Below are 24,808 nucleotides of genomic sequence, written 5' to 3' on the forward strand. Positions count from 1 at the left end.
TGAACTATATTCCTAAATAACTTATATAACATAAACTACACTTACAGAGTTGGATAAAGCTTTTTTTTTTCTTTTTTTTTTTTTTTTTAAGACTTATTCATTTGAGAGAGAGAAAGGAGTGCAAGTAGGGGGAGGGGAAAAGGGAGAGAATCGCAAGCAGACTCCCCGCTGAGCACAGAGCCCAAAGTGGGGCTCAATCTCATGACCCTGAAATCATGACCTGAGCTGAAATCAAGAGTTGGATGCTCAACCGACTGAGCCACCCAGGTGCCCCGGACAAAGCTTTTTTTCCTATACTCAACTACAGAACAACATTCATTTAAAACAGAGTGACAACCACCAATAATCCCTAACTTTCAAAGTACTCATCACCAATAAATCTAGCTGTTTTCACACTTATGTACTGTATATATTTCTTAAATTCCAAGATGCTAGTAATTTAAAAAGGATTCATGAATCACTGACCACATTTCCAGGAGAAAAAATTTTTAACTACTACCACATTAAATATAATTATCAACTGTGTTATTTCCTAATTTCAGAAACATGAAACTGGGAGAAAAGAATGTGTCTCATGACCAAGGAAATACTGTATTATACCAACAAACTAATTCTGAAAGTCAGAACAAGAAAGTCAAATAGGGAGACATAAATTACAACTAGTAAGCCACAGGGGAAATACAGAAAGCATTCCCGGGGCGCCTGGGTGGCTCAGTCGGTTGGGTGTCTGCCTTCGGCTCGGGTCATGATCCCGGGGTCCTGGGATCGAGCTCCGCGTCGGGCTCCCTGCTCAGCGGGGAGCCTGCTTCTGTCACTGGCTCACTCTCTCAAATAAATAAATAAAAATCTTAAAAATAAAAAGCATTCCCAAAGCTAAATCCTGGGAAAAAAATTATACTCACCGACTGTCTGTCACATGGATAATCTAATCAAACCTTGCTTAGCTCTTCCTGAGAAGTTAACACAGCTCGGATGTATACACTTAACTCTGTTTTTGTTTTGTTTTGTTTTTAAAAAAAGGTGGAATGGGGCTGTAGTGGCAAGGAATATATAGAGATGTTGATTTCTATCCCTAGGGAATTCTAAAATGGCAACAGGAGGGAAGTAAAAGTTACATCAGATTTTCCCATAAATGAATTATTGTATTCTGACAAGGGTTAGGAACTGTGAACTCAGGGCCAATGCACGTGGTTTCACATTAAACAAAAGAGCCACTTCAAAAGGGCACCATTCACATTGTAAATACCTTACATTTGTTTTTTATAAAAATTTTCTGTGGAGAAATGAATAGGAATGTAAAATGGTGCAGACACTTTGGAAAAGAGTTTGGCAGTTCCTCAAAAGGTTAAACAGAGTTACCAGATGGCCCATCAAGCTCACTGCTAGGTATACACCCAAGAAAAATGAAAATATGTTCACGGAAACTTGTATACAAATGTTCACAGCAACATTAAACATACAATGGAATGTCATTCATCAATAAAGAAGAATGAAGTCGAGGGCAACTGCGTGGCTCAGTCAGTTAGGTGTCCAACTTTTGACTTTAGCTCAGGTCATGATCTCAGAGTCCTGAGATGGAGCCTGTGTTGGGATCCGCCCTCAGTGGGGAGTCTGCTTGAGATTCTCTCCCTCTGTTCTTCTCCCCACTCATACACGTACATGCTCTCTCTCTCTCTCTCTCTCAAATAAGTAAATAAATCTTTAAAAAAAAAAAAAAGCAAGCAAGCAAGCAGCACTGGTACATAATATAATGCAGATGTATCTTAAACATTATGCTAAATGAAAGATGCCAGTTCTGAAAGACAATTTATGGATTCCATTTATGCGAAATGTCCAAAAAAGGAAAATCCGTAGAGAAAGAAAGTAGATTAATGGCTACCTAGGCATGGGGAAAAGGGGAATGTCTGGGATGGAGTGACCACTAGTTGATGGACACCAAGATCAAATGTTCTAAAATTAGGTAGTGGTGATGGTTGTATTACTATGTGAATATACCAAGAACCACTGAATTGTACACTTTATTTTTTTTAAAGATTTTTTTTTTAATATATATATATTTAAAGATTTTATTATCAGAGAGAGAGAGACAGAGGCAGGCAGAGGGAGAAGCAGGCTCCTCGCTCAGCAAGGAGCCCGATGCGGGACTCGATCCCAGGACCCCGGGATCATGACCCGAGCCGAAGGCAGACGAATTTATTTATTTAACAGAGAGAAAAAGGTAGCGAGAGCAGGAGCACAAGCAGGGGGAGTGGGAGAGGGAGAAGCAGGCTTTCCGCGGAGCAGGGAGCCCGATGCGGGGCTTGATCCAGGACCCCGGGATCATGACCTAAGCCGAAGGCAGATGCTTAACAACAGCACCCAGGCTGAACTGTACTCTTTAAATCGTAAATTATATAGGACACAAAACACATCTCAATGAAACCTTTTAAAAATTTTCTGGCAGATCAAAATAAGGTACCTTGTGGAAGGGATTCCTTTCCTTGCATAAAAACAAAATGTGAGCTAGTGGTAATCTTGTAAAAACTTTTTTCAATTAATAGCTTTCAACATGGCAACAAGCTGATTTATTTGACCTATGTTGCTACATGTTGACCTAACAGGCTATTCATGTGGAGAAGACAAAGTCAGGTCCATTCTTCAAGTTATACTCAAAAATAATTTCCTCATGGATTTAAGAGCTATATGCGAAAATGAAAGTACCTGAAGGATTTCTGTGAATATTTCTATAGCCTATTGTAGAGAAACCTTTGTAAGCAAATCAAGAAACTAGAAGCCATAAAGGAAAATACTGACAGATTTGATTATATAAAAACATTATAGATCAGTAAGGTTAAGAGTTATTCTATAAAGTGGTAAGTAAGAAATTACATAATACGAAAGATGTGCACAGGCAGGCAATCACAGAAAAGATGGAACTAATCAAGTAGAAACATAAAAAGAGGCACCATATCACTAGTAGGGAGGTATGAGTTCATACATGAGGTATGAGACAGTTTTCACTCATCGGTTTGGTTGAAATTTAAAACACTGATAACTACTACCAGCAAAGTATACAGGCAAATAAACACTAGTGGCCACCATTATTTATTCTGGAAAGCAATACTTACAGCATCTATGACAATTTTAAGTTTTATATACTCTCAGACTTCAATAGCAATTTTACTTTTGAGATTCTTATCATAGAAAAACAAAAGCACTAATAAATGATTTATTATAGCACTGCTTAATGTGGCCACAGGAAAAAAAAAGACATACATATATTCATAACACACACACAAATATAGAACCATGTCTGATGGGGCGCCTGGGTGGCTCAGTTGTTAAGCGTCTGCCTTTGGCTCAGGTCATGGTCCCGGGGTCTTGGGCTCGAGCCCTGCATTGGGCTCCGTGCTCAGCGGGAAGCCTGCGTCTCCCTCTCCCACTCCCCCTGCTTGTGTTCCCTCTGTCAAATAAATAAGATCTTAAAAAAAAACAAAAACAAAACCATGTCTGCCATTTTTCAGTAAAAGAGCAAGCATGATATTCTATGTGCAAGGAATAGGAAAAAAAAACACATATGTATTTGTATGCATACAGAAATAAGTACAAATGATTATACACCAGCTAACAGCACTGGTTATTTTAGGGGTTTGGAAGTAAAAGGGAAATAAAATTATGTATATTTTTTTCTTGACCTGTTACAGAATTTGTATTAGTTTCATAATTAAGCAAAAATCCAATAAAAACAGGGTGCCTGGGTGGCTCAGTTGGTTAAGTAACTGCCTTCAGCTCAGGTCATGATCCTGGAGTCCAGGACTGAGTCCAGCATTGGTCTCCCTGCTCAGCAAGGAGTCTGCTTCTCCCTCTGACCCTCCCCACCCATGCTCTCTCTCTCAAATAAATAATTAAAATCTTTTTAAAGAATCCAATAAAAACATATTTTGAAAAGATTTGAAATACACATAGCTACCATATGTCGATACCTCTCAAAGTCTTCTTGTGTTTATATCTACATGAAATTGAGCAAAGTAACCCAAATAATTGGGGACATACTTTCTAACCCCAATATTCTATTACTGACTAGCTATTTTCTTAAAACATTCCTCTCCTGTTCATTTCCATTTAACGGACTACCGCACATTACACACATCTTTTATTTTTTTAATTATTTTATTGTGGTAAGAACACTTAACGTGAGATTTACCTCTTAACAAATTTTTAAGTGTGCAAGACAGTACTGTTGACTACAGGCACAATGTTATACAGCACATCTCCAGAGCTCATTCATCTTGCTTGACTGAAACTTCATACCTGTTGATAAGGAATTCTCCATTTCCCCCATTCCTAACTACACACCTCTTTATAAAAAATATGAACTTCTGTTCATCAAAAGAAACCACCGTTGAGAGTGAAAAGGCAAGCCACACATTGGATGTTATGTGCAAGGCATATATTGGAGAAAAGGACTGCATTCAGAATATATATTATCCAACAAGCACTAAAAGATGCTCTACCTCACCAATAATCAGGTAAATGCAAATCAATACCACAATGAAATACTATTACCCACTAAAATGGCTAAAATTAAAAAGAATGACAACAAATGTTGGTGAAGATGTGGAACAAATGGAACACCTATACATTCCTGGTACAGTTACAGAGTCAGACAATCAGTTTGGAAAACTGTTTGACAGTATTTACTAAAGACAAAAATATGCTTACCCTGTGGCCCAGCAATTCCACTCCTAGGTATATGCCAAAGAGAAATGAGTGCATATTGTTCACCAAAAGAGGGGAAGGTGGCCAGGTAAGGCTTCACAGCATCAACTTGACCTTTTGTCTCAGAAGATGGGTAGGTGTTCTCTAAGCAGCCGGGCACTGGGAGGAACATGAAAGTCATGGAGATATAAACGAACTGTTTGGGAATGATGACAGTTCCAAACAGCTGAAGCACAAGGGTGAGAGACCCAGTGAGACACAAAGCTGAAGTGGTAGACAGGATCTTGAAGAAAGAGCTAAACAGTCTGTTATGCCAAGAGACACAGTCAGGTTTGGATTTAGAAATTACATTCAGAAAGGTGTGTGGGATGTAGCTAAGGAAGCCAATCAGGGTGGGGCACAGTGAGGTAATTCTCACTTTGCTGCCATTTTACCCATTTTGAAGAATAACTGCTTTTCTTATACCCAGCCTGCCATTTTAACAGCGGTATGCTGCTTTAGCTGATGATCCTCCAGAAATTACTGTATTACCAAAATGGTGAAGGGGAAAAGTAGGTGTGCAGATGACAGTCAAGCAAAGATTTACTTAAACCACTCCCCACAAACAACTACCACTGTCCTTATGTGTTTACTTCTGTTTTCAAGAGCAATCACTGTTGAACAAAATGTAAAGAATGCAACTGTCATTCCATAACATTCATAATTAAGAGGCCTATGAAACAAGGGTATTGGCCTATAACCAAAATTACCTAAAAACTCCCCAAAGTTATATAGCAAAAAATTTATGTGTATATATGCACTTTTTGGGAAAGGGTACAAAGATTTCATATTCTTATTGGGGCCCATAACTACTGCCACCACCACCACCACAAAAGGAGTTACGATCCTCTGTTTTTGAAATCAGCTTCTAAGGTAAGGTACAGAATGGATACCCAGGAAACTAGAAGATGCCCACTTTGAACCACCTAAGTCTCAGTGAACAGTTTCCAGATTTTTGTGGAATAGATTCAACTAGAAATATTTTGAGAGGCTTATCTGAATCCCAAATCATATTACCATCTTAAACATCTCAGTTTCTACTTAAGAAGATCACCTCTAACCTACCTGGAAACTTTTGGTAGGGTTTTCCTAAGGACATCATTTACTTGGAAAAGAAATGGCTCTCGAATGCACACAACTGATGATTCTGACTTTGACATGGGAAAAAGAAATCATACGTGATGGACCCTTAATTCTCTGGTGATTTCTATAAAATTGCAACAAGATGTCAGATAAACCCTGGGGAATATGTTATTAGAAATGTTTCCCCTCAATGTTCTGGAATTAATTTCTCTTCCTGGACTGACAAAGTCCAAAACTACTGGCCTTTCAGGCATAGTGCCAATTCAACAGATGGGCCCTACATTTTCCTAACGGTAGAGGTAGACTGGCAAGTGTGAAGTCATGTACTCAAGCAAGAGAGTATCTGTTTCATGCAGTAGCTAAGAGGATTGCTGATAGGGTTTTAAATCAATGACACAAAATAACCTACATGCTGTGATTTTGTCTGTAATTTCTATTCCTTTCCATTTTTGACACCTCAAATACATTTAAATAGATGCCTACCCAAATCCAGATGTCCCAAAATATGCAGTAAGTCAACCTCAACAAGCCCCTAATACCTTCAAGTATTGGGTCTTACACATGTATTCTCAGATATTAATGTGCTGACTCAGTAAGTCCACAGATGAAAACCAGCTTCTTTAAAGGAAGGTTTAACAATGCCCAGTGATAGACCAAAGAAGAAAAGGAGGCAGCTTGATCTCCCTCTAAATTTTCAAAGCCAGGAATGGTTATCATGTGAATGGGTAAGAAGCTTCATGTCTTTTGATACTTTCTTATTATTTTTTAAAGTTTATTTAAGTAATCTCTACATCCAACATGGGGCTCAATCTCACCAACCTGGGATCAAAAGCTGTATGCTCCTCCAACTGAGCCAGCCAGGCACCCCAGAACTTCATTATTTTATAAATTTATATTTATTTATTTTACTTTGTTGCCCTCCACAATGGAGATCTAGGAAGGTAATGACCATTCTGGACATCTTTTCAGAGTAATCTAGTAAAAACAGGCACTTTGGCTTTTAGTTTCGTATGAGTGTTCTGATCTCTGCAGCACAATCAAAAAGCTATTTAACAGATAAAAAATAAATCTGTAGACGAACCATGAGAGACTATGTACTCTGAGAAACTGAGGGTTCTAGAGGGGAGGGGGGGTAGGGGGATGGGTTAGCCTGGTGATGGGTATTAAAGAGGGCACGTTCTGCGTGGAGCACTGGGTGTTACATGCAAACACTGAATCATGGAACACTACATCAAAAACTAATGATGTCATGTATGGTGACTAACAAAACATAATAAAATATAATTTAAAATAAATCTGGTTCATTAACCATTTTATTTTTGTCTCTCTGTCTTTACTAATTAGTACTTGCCAGTTTTTAAGAAAGTATTATTCCTAAAATTATCAAACAATTCTTTCAGCCCTGGCATTACTGATTAAATGCCTCTAAATGTCAAGAATACCCCACAATTCATTTCAAGACTATCTACACTCACTCTCCAGGTAATCTCATCAAGTCCCATGGCTCTAAACAGCATCTCTACTCTGATCAACTATCAAATTTATATTTGCCCCAATCCTGAGATTTATATATCAAACTTCCTGCTCAATATCTCAACCAGAAACATTTAATAGAAAACTCAAAGTCAGTACATCCAAACCAAATTCTTAATTTCCGCACTCCTGAAACCTGCCTCTCCCAGTGTTCCAAATTTCAGTAAATGGCACCCAACGTTGAGGCCATCATTGCAGTCAACCTTGACTACTCTTTTACTCAGACCCCACAGCCAATCCAAGTTATCGTCCCCCCACCTTTAAAAATGTATCCCAAATCCATCTCCCTGATAACACCCTAAGTTCAACTTACAATCATCTCTTGCCTCAAATATCACAGTGGCCTAACTGGTCACTCCGGTTGCATCATTCTTGCCTTTTGAAGTGTATATACTAGATCAAGTCACTTCCCTGTTCAAACCTCCCAACAGGTTCCCATCAAGTCTAGAATAAGATCTACACAGTTAGTCAAGTCTTCTAAGTCCCTAAGTTATATAGCCCCTGGCTACCTCTTCTACCGGTTTCCTATCATTCATCCCCACCTTGTTTACTCTGTTCTAACCCTTTCTTATTTCTTAAACACAGCAAGCATACTACTGCCTCAGGGCTTATACTCACGCCCCGGACAGCTGCATGGGGTGCTTTGTGTCATTCAGGTCTTTACTCAAATACCACAGCCTCAAAGAACTTCCCTAATCACTGAACATCCCCTTACTTTACATTTCCTTTACACCTATAGTGAAATGCTATGACATTATATCCATTTATTAATATCTTACAAGAAGTGAGCACCAATGATTTTTTTTTTCAAGATTTTATTTATTTGACAGAGAGACAGCGAGAGAGGGAACACAAGCAGGGGGAGTGGGAGAGGGAGAAGCAGGCTCTCCGCCAAGCAGGGAGCCCGATGTGGGGCTCGATCCCAGAACCCCAGGATCATGACCTGAGCCGAAGGCAGATGCTCAACGACTGAGCCACCCAGGCGCCCCTACCAATGATTTTTTTAAGTAATCTCTACACCCAACGTGGGACTTGAACTCCAGACCCCGAGATCAAGAGTTGCATGCTCCAATGACTGAGGCAGCCAGGTAGGTGCCCCTGAAAGCAATGACTTCTGCTTTTTTCACTGCTGGACTACCCTCTGGTCTTAGAACAATACCTGGTATAACATAAGTATATAGTTAATATTTACTGAATGAAAGACTATATATATATATTCCTTCTGTTGGAAGGCACAGGAGACAGAATGCTCGTTTAGTTTTTATCTGACTCTGAACAGAGGACTTAATCTACTGATATCCCAAAGGACTAACTGTCCAGTAGACTGCCTGGATTAAACACAGGCACATAATAAAGAGCCTCAAGAGGAAGAGATTTCTGTCCTAGAACTGACTTGCTCTGGCATAAAATAATCCTATCCCAAGACATTCTTTCAACACCTTGCTTGAACCACATGTAATGTGGTGGCAGCACATTACTGCAGTACTAAAACATCTTGATCTGGAAGAGTAAAATGAAAATGCCCAAGGACCTTATTTTATTCATTCATCACTGTATCCTAAAGTCTAGCACATAATAAACAATAAAGTAAGGTGGTATAGTGAAAGCAATGGGTTCTGCTATGGAAGAATACACTGGGCTCCTAAAAATCAAGGAAGTGCTCATCAGCTTTAAAGAGAACTGTCCCGGGGCACCTGGGTGGCTCAGTCTTCAGTCTGTTAAGCGTCTGCTTTCAGCTCAGGTCATGATCTCAGGGTCCTGGGATTAAGCCCCACTTCGGGCTCCCTGCTCAGCAGGGAGTCTGCTTCTCCCTCTCCCTCCATCATGCGTGTACGCATGCTCTCTTTTCCCTCAAATAAATAAAATCTTTAATAAATAGAGAACTGTCCTAACTAAACCCAATTCAGTTCAAAGACTTAAGGTTCTCCGCCCCAAAAACTTCACACTAAAAGATATATATTCCTGTTCACTTTGGAGACAAGTCCTTGATTTGGTAAGAAGCAGCAGCCAAACATAAAAGCCTAGTCTCGGGGCACCTGGATCAGTTGATAGGGCATGTGACTCTTGATCTTGGAGTTGTAAATTCTAGTCCCATGTTGGGTCTATGCAGAGATTACTTAAACATAAAATCTTAAAAAAAAAAAAAAAAAAAGCCTAGTCTGAAGTTAAGTGGGAGAACACAAAAGAATTCATAGGTAAGGAATGTAACATAAATCGAGAATTAGAAAAAATATATATACATGTAGCAAAGTCATTTATACATACTTTCAAAAATGTATTTTGTGTATTCTTACCTCCTACGGGCATCGTATACAAGGGAGGTCATTTGCTTTCCTAAAAATGTTTTCTCTTTTCAGGAAATAAATAAGAGAAACTAATAATCTGTATTACATACGTACTTGCTACATGACATACATGGTGCTAAGCACTTTTCACATATTATCTGGTACAATCTTTCAACAGCCCTATGCTGTAAGTATTATCGTCATTTTACAGTCAAGAAAACCAAAGACCGTTAAGTATTTTGCTAAAGATTATACAGTAAGTAGCAAAACTGGGACCTGAGCCTAGTCAATCTGATTTCTGACTCCATGATCTTAATCACTATTTAGGATTCTCAACAAATTGAGGGGAAATATACAAATGTGAAGGTTGGGAGATTTGTTCATTATTAAGAAAAGCAATTATACGGGGCACCTGGGTGGCTCAGTTGGTTAAGCAACTGCCTTCGGCTCAGGTCATGATCCTGGAGTCCCAGGATCGAGTCCCGCATCGGGCTCCCTGCTCGGCGAGGAGCCTGCTTCTCCCTCTAACCCTCCCCTCTCATGTACTCTCTCTCTCTCATTCTCACTCTCTCAAAATAAATAAATAAACCTTTAAAAAAAAAAAAAAAAAAAAAAAAAAAAGAAAAGCAATTATACAATGTCTTTATTTGTCTGGATGCATATTATAATAATCAATGCCACATTAACTAAGATGTTGAAGGAGTGGACTATGTTCTAGTAAAAGTTTTTTGAGTAACTAAAACAAACAATTATTTTCTTGATTTTAATCTTCGTTAGAAATTACCTTTAACAATAACAGCATAGTACTATTTTGTCTAAGAGTGCATGGAACACAGTTCCACCTTTGTTCTGTTGATGATCTCTTAAGTACAAAACCCAACCTTACACAATATTGGAAGACACAGGAAATCATAGGAAAACAGGCAGAAAGTACAGATCCAAACTGCAGTCCCCTAAACTCATTCTGCTGTCATTTTCATTTTCATACCTTTGCAGATGATCTTCCCCTACCGAGAACGCCCCTCTAAGCCTTCCTGAGTACCTCACATTTATCCTTTAACACCTGGCTCTTCCCTCCTTGCAGGAAGCTATCCTTAACCTTTTCTTTCTCTCCACAGATTTAATAAATTTTTCCCTTCTCTACCTGGGAGAAATGTACTATGCTGTATATCATAATGTTTGTTAACATGACGTTCCTCTTAGTAGATTCACTATTTTTTTTTAATATTTTATTTATTTGAGAGAGAGAGAGCACACGAGAGGGGGGAGGGTCAGAGGGAGAAGCAGACTCCCTGCTCGGCAGGGAGCCCAATGTGGGACTCGATCCCGGGACTCCAGGATCATGACCTGAGCCACCCAGGTGCCCAAAGATTTACTACTTTCTGAGGCAGGGGAAAAAAAAAAAATCTCTTCTCCCAACACCTAAGTACAGAAATGGAAATGCGATAAGCATTGGAAAAATGTTAGTTGGTTGAATGAGAGATGAACAGAAAGAATACTTGTTTTTATTTTTTTAAAAGTAGGCTCCAGTCCCAGTACGGAGATCAAGACATGAGATGAAATCAAGAGTTGGATGTTCAGCCGAATGAGCCACCCAGGTGCCGCAGAAAGAATACTTGTTAAACAGAATTAAGGGGTGCCTGGGTGGCTCAGCTGGTTAAGCGGCTGCCTTCAGCTCAGGTCGTGATCCTCAGGTCCTGGGATCGAGCCCCGCATCAGGCTTCCTGCTCCGCGGAGAGCCTGCTTCTCCCTCTCCCTCTGCCTACTTGTGCTCTCTCTCTGTCAAATAAATAAAATCTTAAATAAATTAAAAAAATAGAATTAAACTTTGACTTTACCTACATTTATATAACATTTTTTCTTTACACACACATACACAAAATTAACTTAAATCTCTCCTTGTAGTTGCAAGGTGATTACTCTTTCTTCTTTGATATGCTTCTGCATCTAAATTTTAACTTCCGGGCGCCTGGGTGGCTCAGTTGGTTAAGCGACTGCCTTTGGCTCAAGTCATGATCCTGGAGTCCCGGGATCGAGTCCCGCATCGGGCTCCCTGCTCAGCGGGGAGTCTGCTTCTCCCTCTGACCCTCTTCCCTCTCGTGCTCTTTCTCTCTCATTCTCTCTCAAATAAATAAAATCTTTAATAAAAAATAAATAAATAAATAAATTTTAACTTCCTAACATGTTATCACTTCACTTGATGTAATCTATACGTGTGATTTAGATCCTCCAATCTTCTTTGAAGACCTTTATACTACATATATTATTGTTTACCCAGGAGTTATTACACATGATTGATTCACTCCCCCATTTCCTCAAATGTCAGAGATAGCAGTTTCTTCTTTCAAAGACAATCTTTTAAATTCTCTCCATTCAGCCCTATTAGGCTTCTTATATTAAACATTTAAATTCTGGTGCTTTCATTTTCAGCAGTGCTGAATTTAAAAAATCATATCATAAGGAATAACTCCTCCCTATTCTAAATAATGTCCCTTATATCAAGAAGCCAACAATACAGCTACTTTCTTAATCTGACACTGTCCACCTGGGGTCTTAGGACAAATAAGACGGAATGAGAAGAGTGATTTGGTATCAAGTGTGGAAAAGATAAAATGTAAAACAAGTCAAAGATTCATGATTTATTTACTGTGGGACTGTAACATAAACTATAACAAAAGATAAGTTAACCAAAGTTTCACTAGCGATAGAACTTACATTCATAATTATAACCGTCAGCCTTTTATAGAAGCCTAAATTCTACTTTACTGGCAATCACTTCAAATCTGTACATTCTGATACATCTTTGTAACGACAGGAATATTTACTTTCTTTTTCTACAATATTTCCATACTAGTCATGATTACCCTGTTCTGTACCATGGTTTGTATATAACAACTGAAGCAACGGTATGGACTTTCAAATGACCACAATTAAAATTTCAAAATTCAAAACAATGTTATTTCATACTGTTCAAGCTGATTTTAGACCACTTTCAGCTCCTGTTCAACATCACCAGTATTATCTGATTTCTTAGTAGTAATTAGATCCAGTTAGAAAATCAAGAACAAGAAGAACTCAAAAATGTTTTTAGCATCTTGTTACTAGTACTTAAAAAAAACAGACTATAAGAGACACATTATTTCTCACTTGTACATTAGAAAAAAGCTGATAAGCTTTTCTGGCAAACACAGGAACTGTTTGCATTTTTCAATGCAAACATCTAAAAAGCAGTGAGGTGAATTCTTTTTTTTTTTTTTTTAAGCTTTTATTTATTTGACAGAGAGAGATAGCGAGACAGGGAACACAAGCAGGGGGAGTGGGAGAGGGAGAAGCAGGCTTCCTGCTGAGCAGGGAGCCTGATGGGGGGGCTCGGGGCTGGATCCCAGGACCCAGGGATCATGACCTGAGCCGAAGGCAGACGCTTAACAACTGAGCCACCCAGGCGCCCCAGTGAGGTGAATTCTACTCCGTTCATTTCTTACAGTTTGCAGGGGGAAGGAATCCCTACTGACAGGTAAAATAGATTAGAAGTAGTTCAATTCCACTTATCATCAGATACTTTTATTTAAAAAGTTATATAGACCTAACTATGGAGAAATAATTCCCCATTAAAGTGTCAAAAGAATGCATACACTGAAGTATTTATGAATGAAATTATGTAATATCTGAAAAGATTTGCTTCAAAATAAGCAAAGCAGAGCAGGGGAGGCGGCAGAGAGGTCAGTAGATGGGGATATATACAGTGTGATGACTGGGTGGTGGTAACTGCTGAAGCTGGATGTTGAGTACATAAGAACTCACTACACTATTCTCTTCGTTTCTGTTATGTTTGAAATTTCCCACATTTAAAAAATGAACAAAATAAAATGGAAAAAGTATACAATCCTGTCGTCAACTTGCATATGTCTGAGAGCAAACGACTAAAAACTATGAAAAGCAAAACCAATTAATGCTAAAATAAATTTTATAGATTCTTCAAATGTACAAAAGTTAGATGTTCAATGAAGGCAATACAACTCTTGAAATAACAAGGTTATTAAATTTCTGTCATCACTTAAATCTGTAATTTATTATGTTGTGTCAACATCACACTGCCATTAACCACCCCCAATGAGGCAGTCACTAAAATACTGATTTCATGAAATGTAAGATTGACAGTTACCATTAACTAAGAAAACAAATCATAAGTTTGAAAAGCTAACCTCTCCATACAAAATATAAACAAAAATTACAATTTAAAGAAAAAAAAATAATTTTAAAAAAGTAGCAAAATAACTCAAAACAAAAATTACTTTCATTTCCCTCTTTTACAGCAACCAGGTTTAAAGACATTTCATGCTTCCAGAAAGGCTGACACAAAGTAGACCTCACAGCAGACATCAGTAAGACTGTATGTTACCTTTAAACGACTCAGACCAACACACATAACTCAAATAGAAATATGAAATTTTTAACTAGAGATGCATCACCTACAGATATGGTAAAACTTCTCCACTGTGTATAGGCAGATCATTCTGGCAGGACTGAATGTGGCCACTTCTTTATTTCTAAGTCCTGGAAGAAGACAGGATAAAACCTCAAGTGGTACTGCTAATGCCATAAAGACACAATGCCTAGCAAGATATATAGGAATAAAGTTATGTTCCACATTTTAGAACACAACTCAAAAATATGACATGAAAATTGCTTTCATTACCTGATCCTTAAAGATCCTGAATAATTTTTTGTAATTATTACAAGCATTGTTTTTATTTTTATTTTATTTATTTATTTGACAGAGAGATACACAGTGAGAGAGGGAACACAAGCAGTGGGAGTGAGAAAGGGAGAAGCAGGCTTCCTGCGGAGCAGGGAGCCCGATGCGGGGCTCGATTCCAGGACCCCGGGACCATGACCTGAGCCGAAGGCAGACGCCTAACGACTGAGCCACCCAGGCGCCCCTTGTACGAGCATTATTTTTTAAATAATGAAGTATCTCATACATCCAAGACTATATAAATATGTATCTATATGCACTACACACATGTGTATGTTATTTTAAAAACCCACAAATTTACTACCCAAGGTAAAAATTAGAGAAAATATTAAACTTTTCACAAATTTCCAAGACATTCTTACAGAGAAGAGACAATCACACCATTTTTCTTCAGATCTTTCCGTTATCTTACCGAATACTGTAATCTGTGCTAGCCAAACACCTTCCTGAATTTCTTGTTCTTTTAAAAATGCAGTGATTATTTTAAATTTCCAGTACTAGATTCACGGGTAGTCTGTCAAATAGCTACTGCATTTTACCTCAGAAGAGTTTCCTGGATGCATGCACACCCAAAAAAATTACATTAAGACCTCTGTTACAAACTCACCACAGAAATACATTGAAAACAAGATAAGAAATGCAACCAAAGTGTGCCTCCTTTTCAAAAACACCAGATGATACCAAAACACATATCACAGCTACAAGTTGCATAGAGAGTGGGAAGACTTTATAGCTTCCCGAGAATTATTAACGGCAAAAACTCCGCAATTAAGTCACGAAACCTCGACTTCCAGGAATATTCTTCCCTCCTCTTTGCCCTTTTGAAAACCTCCACCACCACAGAATCCTTAGCTTCTACTGGATTAGAATCTCTCCAGGGACAGAGGCCATATATTACTCAGCTTTGTGTCTCCCGCATAGAATTGAGTCGATAATGTTTGTTATACATAACATAAACTCCAGTAAATGAGCCTCAGGAGCTTCAGTCCCAGTACAAAACTGGAAAGAGAAGTTTAAGAATAGAAAGGAAAAGAATAAAGCTATAAATATTTGAGCAATATATTTTCTTACCACCTAATTCAGAATCATGTACTAACACTGCAAAAAGGAATTTGTAAAGAATAAAGAATAAGGGCGCCTGGGTGGCTCAGTTGGTTAAGCAACTAACTGCCTTCGGCTCAGGTCATGAGCCCGGAGTCCTGGGACTGAGTCTCACATCGGGCTCCCCTGCTTCTCCTTCTGACCCTCTCCCCGCTCATGCTGTCTCTCTCTCTCTCTCTCTCTCTCTCTCTCAAATAAATAAAAATCTTAAAAAAAAAAATAAAATAAAAGAATAAAAGACATGACCTTAAAGTTCTCCTTACTATTCAGCACACTCAAAAACTGTCACAGAGTCTTTCACCTGAAACTCATACCAACATCTTCATCTCCAAACAAAGCTCTATGTATTTTAAAAGGCTTTCAAATGAGACCTAAATATAAAAAGGTTCTACTTCATCACAATTTAAGTTCCTGGAATTGCATGCATAATTTGTGTGATTGTGCTTACGCTCACTTAACAGTGAGGGTCTTTCATCAGATTCTTAGAAGGATAAGTGACCCAAAAAAACTTTAAGAACTACTAATCTAGCATGTCAAAAACTCTATTTTCCAGAGATAATACAGTTAAGCTGCCTCAGTTCGAGCATTTTTCCCTCATATCCACTGACGGGATCCTTACTGCAAAATTAGCCTTTAAAGAACTTCAGCTGAGCCAAAAAGTTCCACTATCCACAGGAATGGATAGCAACAGTTCGCAGATCCTCAAAAGTTTATTCATAAATGCCCCAAGAAAAGGCGTAAGGCACACTGTATCGCAAACTTGCCACGCTTTCAGACCGGTAAACAGGCTTGGACCCTTGCACGTAAAAATGTCTGGGGTATGTAAATTCCCTGCACGCTGAACAGACTTTTCAGGAAAGCTTTAGTTTCAATCCCAACACGGACTCGTCCTCCTTGCTGGGCTTAATAACCCGCCACTGTCAGGGCAAGTCCCCTCGGAGGCACCCAGCTTGTTTCAACAGGGTCACCTTGATTACTCTCACCCCAAGGCAGGGGCCACTTACTGAGTAGTTATTCAGTAAGCCGCTGAATGAATGGAAGAAGATCCTCCCTCCCACAGACCTAAAGGTAGGCGGTCAGCTGCTCCAGCTCCAGCTCCGGCCGTGGAAGACTCCCCTCCCTCAAGTCCTCGAGCTCAGGCTCAGAAAGGCCCCGGTTCCTCCACCAACGAGAAGGAAGCTGGCTGCGGACGCCCACCCCCGACAGGCCAACCTACGAGCCGGACAGCTGTGTGACACAGCTGACCTCCGGCGGCGCCGATCCAGCCCGCCGCATGTGCCCCTCTCGTTCTGGAGGCCCCGGCTGCTGGCACGAGAGCTCCCGGGGTGCCCGAGGCGTGCGGGGAACGGACTGCCGACGGGCGCTCACGACACGTGAGGCCGCGTCTCAACGTGGTCACCAACCGAAAGGGTGTGACCTTGGAAAAAGGCTCTCTTCACGCCGCACTCCCTGCTCGACAAACGGGAGAAAACGTCCACTCGACCGTCTGCACGCGGAGGGCTGAGACCGCGCAGCCGGCGCTGGAGGCTTCAGCCCACGTAAGCGCTACCGCCGACTCAGGCCTTCCCCACGGCCTCGCGGGCACTGCTCGCTTGCGGGCGCCCCGGGGGTCGCACTGTCACGGAACTCCTCCCGAGGCCACGGCCACGGCGGGCGCCCCCGTCCGCGGCCTCGCGCGGCGACGCTCCGCCGTGTGCGGCAGCGCCATGACGCCCCTTCCCCCCAGCAGGAAGGCGCTGCCAGTTTCGACAGCACACACGCGTGTCAGCCGGAAGGGAACATCCCCAGTTTTCTTTCAGAAACGAGGTAACCCGTGAGGGGAACTCGGCGCACTTGGGCCGATCCGAGCCAACTCTCCCGGAACACTTTCCTGCCTCGCGCACGCACACACACACACAGCCGCTCCACAGCGGCGGACCATCTGCCTCGCAGACCAAAACCACGGCCTTCCGTGTCCCAACGCCCCAGCAACACCCGCCCGACGGACGGCCCGACGCGGGCCGCGCACCCCCGGAGCCCACCGCCCGGGCCACTCTGCCCAGGCCCGCGGGGATGCTCGCGCCGCGCCGACCAACCTGTCAGGGGCCCGGGCGGCTCCGCCTCCGCCCGCCGACTTTCCCGCCCCCTCCCCCCGCGCCGGGAGCCCGCCCGGCGGGGACACCCCTCACCCCCCCGCCGGGCGGGACTTCCCGGGCCCCGCTCAGGATCCCCTCGCCTCCCTCCCCTCCCCCACCCCTGCCGCCGCTCCGCGCAGGTCCAGGTCCGGGAGGTGACAGTGGCCCCCGGGCCGCCCAGGCTCGCCCCGCTCACGGGGCGCTTAGGCCCGAAGCCTCCGCGGGCGGTTCTGCTCACCGTGTCAGAGGCCGCGGCCGAGCGAGAGGAGAGGGCAGGGAAGCGGGGAAGGGGGGCGGCCGCCAGCGGGCTCCTCCGCGTCCCCGGGTCGGCGGCGGATCCCTGCCGCTTGTCAGGAGGCGGCCCGCGGGTGCGCGGACTGGCGGAAATGCGAGCGAACAGAAGGGAAAGGCGTGGGGCTGAGCAAGGGCCACCGAGGGGAGGCGGTCCCGCAACCGAGCCGGGGATCGTCTCCCCCTCCGCAAAGCGAACCCAAAATGGCGGCGGGAGCGGCGGCGGCAGAGCGGCGGCGGCGGCGGCTGCTCGGGAGGGAGGGCGGGCGCGAGCGAAGGGCGCCTCGCGCCCCCCCACCTCCCACCAGTCCCTCCCCGCGGCCTCCCCCCGCCGCCCCCCCCGCCCCCGACTCGGACGGCGGAGCGCGCACGCCCGCCCGCACGCGCCGGACGGTCTCCGGGCTCGCCGCTCGCTCTGGCCCCGGCCCCCGCCTTCGGCCGCCTGGCGCACCCGCCGGCCCGTCGGCGCTCGCGCGCGCGGCCCCCCGCTCCCCCTCGGCCCCTGTCAGGACGGTCGGGCGCGGGCCCTCACGCGTACCTTCGGCGGCGCGAGCCCCAGCCTCCTCCTCCTCCACCGCCTCTTCTTTCCTCCCCCCCTCCCCGCCCCCACGGCCACCAACCGCCGCCACGGCCGCCGCCGCCGCCGCCGCCGCCGCCGCCGCCCCCCCACATGCCCTCCGCCCCTCGCGCGTGCGCCTCCCACAATCCCCCCCGCCGGACCGTTCCATTCCCGCGGCCGCAGGAGCGGGAGGGGGGAGGGCCGGCGCCGCGGCGGGGCTGTCGTGAGGGCTGGAGCCACGCGCGGGGCGGGCAGAGGCCCGGGCCGCCTCACCTCCCCGGCCGCCGCGCCGCGCCGCCGAGGCCGCCCTCCGCGCTCCGCCGCCGGGCCGCGGTGGGCGCCTCGAGGGCGGCCTGGCTCCCCTCCGCCGGCCGGCGTTTGGAGGCCGCGGCGGCTGCGCGGTGAGCAGCTTCCTGCCGAACGGCCCGAGCTCGCCTGTCTTCTGCGGGAAGCGCGGAGAGCGGCCGGCTGTCGGCGGTGCGTGCTGCTCGCGGCCCTGGAAGCCCCGCCGCGCCGGTCGCCGGGGCAGGAGCGGCGCCGGGGCTGCGCCCTCGAGGCAAGGGTGCAGGATCCGAGCCCCCGCGAGGTAGGGGGTGGGGCCCCGGGACCGGCGGCCGTCCTGGGGGCTTCCTTCTGGGCTCCGTGTGGCGGACTTGGACCCGCCGGGGAACCCGCGCGCTGGTCGCCTTTCTTCCTTTGTGTTGTAGAGCGCAGCCTGGACTGCTTGGGTTTCTCGCCGCTGTGTCCCGCACGGTGCGTGTGAGCACTTTGACGCGGTGCCCTTGGCTGCGTGATACATCCTCACCCTCACCAGGCAGCTTGAAGGCAGAGGGTAGAGAAACCACGTATTTCTAGTTCAGTGCTGGGCTCGGTCTTCCCGTTCTTGCGTGTCCTTCAGAAAGTTGTTTTTCTTCGTTACTTATCAAAAAAACAAAAAAACAAAAAAACCCGAAAAAGTGGACGTAAAAATTAGTTGAGTCCAAATCGGCCTTCAGTGTTGGTGAGATACTACACGCCAAGCAGAGAGTGTTCCCGTTCACGGACCTGGTGCAGGTCAGGTTTGTGGGTGCAGTTGGTAGTGTGTGTCCTGTTCTCCGAACGGTTCACAAAACCGTGCGAACCGAGACCTGGCAGATTTCTGCAGCTCCTGATGCTGCTTTCTCAACGTTTGGCCCCAACACCTACTTTTTCTTGATGAGGGAATTCAGGAGAACTATGAACTGTCGGAACCCGGAGTCTGCCTAATCCAGTTTTTAGTTTCATCCAAAGGGTAAGCCAGACTACATTCCCGGAGGGATCTCCTTGGGTTCCCTTTCCTTCACTCCTGTGGACTTGTAGGGATCCAGGAAACAGTTTGAAAATCACTCTGCTAGATTGAGCTCAAAACCCTATTCAAGCTCTAAAGTTCAAGTAGACATACCCCCTTTTCCACATTTCAATGTATGGATCAGGTTTTGTTTGTTTGCTTTGTATTTTTTAAGGTAAAGAGGAAGTCAGCTTTAATGACCTCACTATATGTTTGCTTGTCCTAACCATGTATTAAGTCTCAGCTCTTTTATGGAGCCTATCTAGGTTTACTTTGATCTTTCTTTCATTGTGTCGTACGTGCAAATGTGTTACCCTACCAACATTTTTAATTTGATGGCAGGGACTAGGTCTAACACTTCTCGTGTATTCTTTTATAACTCTGGTGCGATGTAAGTAGTGGAAATGTTAAAAGAATGTTAGATACTTAAAATCCGAGAAGGGAAAGAGAAACATTTGTGGAATGCCATATCGGTAGAGCGTGTGTTCCTGCTTTAATAACGCTTTGAGGTATATCATCAGCCTGAGGCTCAGAGAAGTCCAGTAACTTTATCTTGAGATTTCACTTTGCCTGGGGTGCCTGGGTGGCTCAGTCCGTTAAGCGTCTGACTTCTGCTCAGGTCATGATCTCAGGGTCCTGGGATTGAGCCCTGCTCAGGAGGGAGTCTGCTTGTCCCTCTGCCCCTCCCCCACTCATGCTTGTGCTCTCTCACAAATAAAATCTTTTAACTGTGCCTGTCCTGAAAATCTTTTTCACGATACCACATTGTTTTCGTAGTAAAAATTTGTCATCACCAACATAAGTATATATGCTACGAAGAAAAGACAATGGATTCCACTGCACCCGTATACAGAGAAGGGTGCTTACTTATGGTTTCTGCCTTCATCTTGCTTTCATGAATTGTCACTTAAGTATAGACAAGATAGTACCCTGTTCTTTTGTATAAGCTCCAGTGTCTCCTAAACTATATTAAGTACTCAGTAAAATGACCTTATTGAATGAATGACACCTGAATTACTCGAACCAAGGAAGGTATGGAAGGCAGAATAATGGTCCCCCAAAGATGCCCATGGCCCAGTCCCTGGATCCTGTGCATATGTTACATGGCAAGAGGGAATTAAGGACGCAGATGGAATTAGGTTTGCTAATCAGCTAACCTTAAAATAGGGAGATTATCCTGGATTATGTGGTAGGCCCACTGTAAGTCCAAGAGTTGTGAAAAGATGGAAGAGGGAGCAGAAAAGTCAATGTCTGAGTGCTGCCGTATGACAAAGGCTTGACCAGCTGTTGCAGGCGCTGAAGATGAAAGAGCAGCCTCTAAAAACTGCAAAAGTCAAAAAACCAGGTTCTCTACTGGAGCATCCAGCAGAACACAACTGTACATATACCCTTTGATTTTGGACTTCTAAACCACAGAACTCTGAGGTGACAAACTTGTGTTGTTTTATGCTACTAAGTTTGTGGTAATTTGTCACAGCAGCTAGAAATTAATGCAGAAAGGGGAGCCAAGTCATGATTAAGCTCCAGAATACCTGCCTTGGATTGTGGTTTTGTGCTTTAATTCAAGAATTTGTTTTGTTTGGGGCGCCTGGGTGGCTCAGTCGCTAAAGCGGCTGCCTTCCGCTCAGGTCATGATCCCAGGATCCTGGGATCGAACCCCGCCCGCACCCGCATCGGGCTCCCTGCTCAGCGGGAAGCCTGCTTCCCCTCTCACACTCCCTTTGCTTGTGTTCCCTTTCTCTCTGTCTCTCTCTCTCTCAAATAAATAAAATCTTTTTAAAAATTTTTAAAAAATAAAAATTAAAGAAGAGTTTGTTTTGTTTTTAAGATTTATTTGAGAGAGCACGAGCAGGCGGAAGGGTGGAGGGGAATGAGCAGAGGGAGAGGGACAAGCAGACTCCGCGCTGAGCATGGAGCCAGACATGGGGCTTGATCCCAGGACCCTGAGATCATGACCTGAGCCGAAATGAAGAGTCGACGCTTAACCGACTGTGCCACCCAGGCACCTCTGTGCTTTGATCCATAAAATGAGGGTATGGTTCAACCGAAAGTTTGCCCCAAGTAAAGTGATCTGCACTCAACCAAGCTGCCTAGATTTCCAGTATTTCCCTGCTGCTCTGCTTCTGGCATCAGTCCCCAAGCTGTAAATGGACAGCTGGGTTCTCTGGTCCTACTGTACAGCAGCAGTCTTAGCTAACTAAGCTGTCTTCAGACTTGGCTACTAGAATAGAAGCAATTAAACATTTATTTCATGGTGCTTCCTTGCTGGGGTGTTGTCTAAATGCAGGATAGATAAGCAGGAAAACCTTTTCACTACAAACTTCAAAATAAGGTTTCAAATGTTAAAAATTTTTAAAGATAAAAGTCAACTAGAATGTCATCATGATTGACTTTACATCTGACAAGTTGTGGCTAAATGCTATGTAAGCATAATAGTCTAAATAATTTTCTTTTAAGAAGGGAAGAACTCTGAAATTTTGGAGGTGGGGGGACCAAGATTTTAAACTATTTCTTCAGGTGATGGATTGCTTATTAGTAAAGTTATCAATGGACACTCCAGACTGCATGGGTGCAAAGCCTAGGTGTGAAAAGTAAGGTAGAACCTTAGTGGTAGTAACACATTGTAGACTTAAATACTACAGTTACCTCCATTTAGAAATGAGGAAACAGCCACACAAAGTTTAAGTAACTTGCTCAAGGTCACGCAGCTATGAAGTAGGAGAGCCAGGTTTCAAATTTCAACACTTAGATTATACAGTCCATGGTTTTAACCATTCTGCCATACTTGCCACTCTGTTTTCCCTGTTTGTAAATTGGAGATACTACCTACATCATAGGGTTGTTGTAAAAGTAAAATGAGCTAATTCACATAGAGCACTTAGAGCAGTCCCTGACTTACAGAAAGTGTTAGTACTACGTTAGGTATTGCTGTCGTTGGAGCCCTGCATTATTTTCCAACGTGCCTGAGTCCCTGGAAGAAAGGAAACATCAGTGCGGATGCTCCTTACTTCTGCCTTGACCAGCACAGTCCTTTTTTCTCTTTTCTCTTAGTGCTGTCATTGCTCTTTGCTCGGTAAAAGTTCAATTGCCAGGGGAGGGAAATGTCTGGAAAATGCACTAGAGTGCCCTTGTTTTACAACTAGGAAGCTTGGGCGCAGAGAGAAGGAAAAAAAGACTTCTACGAGCTTAAAACAGTGTTGTTTTTTCCTGTAGAAAATGTTATGTGAAACGTACTCATCTGAGAATGCAAAGGGCTTATCAAACAGTCTTGAGGTAGATTTAGATGTGGTGTTGGGGTAAGGACCCACTACTTTTAATTACTTCTTTTCAATCTCTAACAGTTTGATGCAGCAAGGTTTTCTATCCACAGAAGTATAATTCATGCAGAAAATTATGTGTTAGCTTTAAAGGATTTCACTAAGGGTTTGTTGATTTAATTTTGTAAAATTTACTCTTTGCCTAGGTAATATAGCAAAGGGGTTTAGATTCCAAAAGTACAAAAGATACCACCCTCCCTTTTCCTGCCCCCATGGGAACCCATGCCTTCTCCCTGAAAGCAACCAGTATTAACAATTTTTGTATATCCTTCAAAATATGGACCTTTTTACAAATTGTATATATATTTTCCCCCTTCTACATAAGTGATAGCTAACTGTATACATTGTTCTGTGCTTTTAATCCCCTACTTAATACATATTGGAGATTTTTCTTCATTAGTATGCAGAGAGCTCCTAGGGTTGTTTTGTTTCTAAACAGCTGCATGATGTTGCATTGTATGGATATGCTGTTTATCCGCTGGTGACAGATATTTCGGTTCTTTCCATTTTAAGATTAGAAACAGTGTTGTAGTTGAATAATCTAATATACATAGCAATCTCTTCTGTTATGTCACTGTAAAAATGGTTTTGCTTAGGTCCCATAAAAAAAAAATCTTTGACATGGACACCTTACTGAAGTTTGGACAGTTATTACATAAACAATATTATTAATATTGCTAATTATTGTTAATAACATTACAAATCAAAGAAAAAAAGTTACCTGCAACATGAGCACCACCATAGATCAGATTGTTTTTGTATATCTTTTTCTTTAAGTCTTCATGCATCTCCACTTCACTAATCTAATGCACCATTGGGTTGAGCTCAACAACCTCAACAACCTGAGCTCTAAAGTTGTAGGGTGGTAAGGCTGGGCATGCACGTTCATGTAACATGCCTTCTGTGAAGGCTTCAGAAGCCTCCAGTGTTTCACGGGTTCAGTTTGTTGAGGAGGATGGTAGCGGTAGTACAACCCAGAGCTTGCAGAGCTTTGCACTTATTCAGGTTCGTCATAATCAGTGTGTTTCAAAGAAATGCCTTTACTTCGAGAGCCCAAACCTGGGGAAGTAGATATAATGAGGATTACAGAAAGCAGCATAACGAATCCTGTTTTTTCTAACTAAAATTATGAAAGCAGTGAGATTAGTCTCCATGAACCAAATTTTTCCTTAGGACTCAGGATTTAGAACAATCTTTCTCAACCTCAGCGCTCACTATTGACATTGGAGGCTGGGTAATTTGTTGTGGGAGACTTTTCTGTGCCTGACAGGATGGTTAGCAAAATCCCTGGCCTCCACACACTAGTCGCCAGCACTACTCCCCCAAGTTGTGACAACCAAAAATGCATCCAGACATTACTAAATGTCCCCCAGGGGGCAAATTGCCCCAGTTGAGAACCACTGGTTTAGATAAAGAATTGCCGGGGCGCCTGGGTGGCCCAGCCAGTTAAGCGTTTGCCTTAGGCTCGGGTCATGATCCCAGGGTCCTGGGATCGAGCCCCGTTATCAGGCTCCTTGCTCAGTGGGGAGCTGCTTCTCCCTCTTCTCCCCACTCGTGTTCTCTCTATCTCTGTCTCTCACATAAATAAATAAAATCTTAAAAAGAATTGCTGATCACCAGGACATCAATCTTTCTTCAGTAGAGAAAAAGTCATGGCAGAGTAATACAACCTTTTTGTCTGAATTCCTAGAATGGTAAAAGTCAAAACGATGAGATTACGTATATT

General features: G+C 43.4%; 2 protein-coding genes across 8 annotated transcripts in view; one reads left to right on the forward strand and one right to left on the reverse strand.

Annotated features, from left to right (window-relative positions):
* ASH1L (ASH1 like histone lysine methyltransferase) overlaps positions 1 to 18,497 on the reverse strand; it is a 195,873-nt gene extending 177,376 nt beyond the window's left edge. For 3 of the 6 annotated variants that reach the window (XM_035722526.1, XM_035722524.1, XM_027613238.2), the window contains exon 1: positions 17,848 to 18,163. The gene's annotated coding sequence lies outside the window, so the exon portion shown is untranslated. Of the gene's footprint in view, positions 1 to 4,701; positions 5,492 to 17,847; positions 18,164 to 18,438 lie in introns of those variants that run through there. The other 3 variants (XM_027613237.2, XM_035722523.1, XM_035722522.1) reach the window with 3 other exon arrangements.
* A 392-nt stretch (positions 18,498 to 18,889) lies between these two features.
* Positions 18,890 to 24,808, forward strand: part of DAP3 (death associated protein 3) — a 32,605-nt gene continuing 26,686 nt past the window's right edge. For both annotated transcript variants that reach the window (XM_027610251.2, XM_027610253.2), the window contains exon 1: positions 18,890 to 19,045. The gene's annotated coding sequence lies outside the window, so the exon portion shown is untranslated. The remainder of the gene's footprint in view (positions 19,046 to 24,808) is intronic.

Source organism: Zalophus californianus, chromosome 10 (assembly GCF_009762305.2).
Source record: "Zalophus californianus isolate mZalCal1 chromosome 10, mZalCal1.pri.v2, whole genome shotgun sequence".
Classification (NCBI taxonomy): domain Eukaryota; kingdom Metazoa; phylum Chordata; class Mammalia; order Carnivora; family Otariidae; genus Zalophus; species Zalophus californianus.